The sequence below is a fragment of the Laccaria bicolor genome, genomic scaffold (genome assembly GCF_000143565.1).
Source record: "Laccaria bicolor S238N-H82 LACBIscaffold_16 genomic scaffold, whole genome shotgun sequence".
In the NCBI taxonomy this organism is placed as follows: Eukaryota; Fungi; Basidiomycota; class Agaricomycetes; order Agaricales; family Hydnangiaceae; genus Laccaria; species Laccaria bicolor.
Window position 1 is genome coordinate 165,375 of NW_001889887.1, and position 3,149 is coordinate 168,523.

The following is a 3,149-nucleotide window of genomic DNA, read 5'->3' on the forward strand; positions in this document are numbered from 1 at the left end:
CTTTTTATTTTGTTATTTGTATTTTACCCGTTCATTACTGAATGTCAAGAGTGAGTGTAGCATGTATTTTCTTAGGGATCAAGCAGAAAGACCGAAGGTGTGCTTGCCGCATTGCCCAACAATGCGCGCCATTGAAGGAATTGGTCTTGGAAGTTTTCCTGGATTCATACGCCTGTGTGGCCCTCCGTTGACATGATGGGGCATGTCGTCGTCCGTGGGCATGGTGGTTGTGTGTTGATGTGGACATGCACAGATGTGTCATTGGTTGTCCCTTGTCGTGTGCCTGCTGTTAGTGAGCTGGGTTGGGACAAGTTTGGGATGGGGGGTGCTCACCTATGATGATGAATGACAAGTCGTCGTTTGTTGTCTGGTTGCCACGTCGCTATCAGTGACATGGCAACATGTTGCCCTGCTTGTTTAGCAGCTGGGGCGTCATTTCCTGTATCATGGCTGTGGTGTTGTACTGTGGGGGTCATGGTGGAACAACGACAGACATTGTCATTTGCTGGCTGTCTTGTTGCCACGTCGCAACAGGTTGTTGTGGGCACTTGTTTCCTGGTGATGTGGCATTGAGGCATTGAGGTTGGGGCATGGCCTGCTCGTTGATACGCATTGCACGGGGATGACCGTGAAAGTGCAAAACACGCGAACAAGGATCAAGTGCATCGGGAAAACCCTAAACACCTAAACACTCACACACACACACACACTCTCTCTCTCTCACAATCTCAGTGCACGAGTTTGAGGGCCTTTGGTATTAAGAAATACCACTTTTGTCTTCTTAGGTTTAAGTCTCAAGAGATTTCATCTCAAAACGGGTTTTTATTATAAGGTGTGGTTTAGAATAGTTCAATAGAACAAAGTATGTCTTTCTGGGAACTTGGTCTCTTAAATGCAAAGTTCTTTGATCACAGTTTCTTTTATTAACACAAAACACAACTTCAATTGACTTTTATGACTCCCGTGAGTTTTTATTATGTCACTACACTCCAAAACTAAGGGTACGAGTATGCTGTCTCATCTAAATGATACTGTGTTTTTAAAACCTCTTATTCAAAAGTCTCCAAGTAAGTTGACTCCCAAGCATGCTGGCTTCGTTCACACTGTACTTCTCTGACCACAAAGAAATCTCCTTTAATTGATTACAACTGTCCACCTCCTAAGTTCCTACTTGGAGTGCAACTAGCTGGTCAACGGGGGGGCGATTGCTTGCCTTTTGACCTGCCTGCGCACTCCTTATATACTCCAGGAACCCCTATCTACGTTTTACATGTGTTTTAATGCAGGATACTTCGGTCTGAATTACAAATATGAAATTTAATGAACGTGTGGTATATTTTGTAGTCTATCTCTGTGAACACTACAGATTTTGTAGTGTCGCGTCTTTCATTTTCAAACACATCAGTGTTTGATGCATACGCTGAGTTAGCCGACGTAGCTATTCTTAGCTTGGCATGATCTCGTGTGTTTCTTTCTATGGCCCGGTTTACTGGTTTGACAGATGACATCACAAAATGATTAACGTTTCCTGATGCGTTGATGCACATGCGTACGCGTTTACCAATAGTCTTCGGCCTTCCGTCATTTCCGAGTTTTTAATTAAAATGCCTTGTCTTGGCTCGTCTTTTCATTACGGAGGTCAGGAGGCACTCCGAAGGTGTCTTCAAATGTCTTTCTTAATTGTCAGGGGGTTCTTATTATATTTCATATAATAGAATGTGTCTTTTTCTCATGTTTGTACTTGTGACGTTCAGACACATCAGTCTTTGATGCGTACGCGGGAACTGCCGTACATGACTTTCTGAATGGCCGTGAGCCACGCTAAGTCTTCGTACGTTTACTACCTAGGTGTAGTTTAGTCTTTCAATGTTTCAGACATGCCGTTTAAGCATCTATGTCATCTTTTCTGTATTTCTTGTATAAGCACGAGTTTTCACAATAAATCCATTATGTGTTTCTAAACCCTTTGGTAGTAATGCAATTCTTCTCCCTGCATTGGGTGTTTACTCTAGAACCTCTTTGTGCTCTATTTCATGGTAGGTGAATCTTAGATAGGATCCAAGTATAATGTCACAATGCGTACTGCTGCCAGTTCCAAAGCCTTGTCCTATTTTCAGATTCCACGCATTTGCATTTTTAGTCAACTGCGCTGGGTATGCGCATTGACTCTTTGTATCATTGCAATTGTATTTATTAGAAATGACCTTTATCAGTAAAATCGTTAAAATTGAATTTTATATGGGTGAAATGGTTTCATCTGTATCATCGTTGTGGGCAATGGGTGGCTGGTGTGCATGGTGGTGGCCGTTGGTGATGTGGTGATGTTGCAAGGTGGGTGGCTGTTGTGGATGATGGTAGTGGTTGACAGAGAGTGTGTTGTTTGTTGATGACACCCAAATCAAGTGTCAGCAAACACTGGCACTCGATTTGGGTGTCAGGAATTCTGTTCTGTGTTGTTCCAGGAGCATTCCTTCCAGGTGCTTCCTGGAATGATTTCAGCAGAATTTGAAGTCCATCAAAATTCCGCCAGAATGGTTTGATCAATTTGGCAGGGCCCTCTGCCAAATTTGATTCCTCTGGAATTCCAGGAATGGCCTGGATTCCACCAGATTCTGGCAGGAATCAGTGGAGGACAGTAAAGACCTTGGTTTTTTGTGAGTGGCTTGTTCGAATTCTGATTGAACTCACTGACTTCTTGAAGTGCATATCAGGGGTTTCATCCTTACGACAAGCTGTTTGAAATTGAAGCAAAAAACTGGATGTCAGTCACTGTCGGCCAACAGTACATGCTCAATTACTCACTTCTCATCAGTGGAGGTGTTGCTCTCTCTCCATCAAAGCTAACTCTTGCAGTTACAAATTTGACAGATGGTATTGACTACTACTCTATCACCCAGCAGCACTATGCACACTCAATAGGATATGATGCCACAAAGGGCAGCACAACCATTCGTTACACTGAGATCGTGTTCTTAGACAACATGACCACTTCAGTCACCCATTTTTGGGTACCTATGAGGTTATCCAATTCTTTGAAATAGGGAACCTTAGTGGTACCCCATTCCAGAGTGGTATGACCCTCATACCAATTCCATCATACCATGGTATGGATGCCACATACCATTCCACCTCATACCATACCATACCAT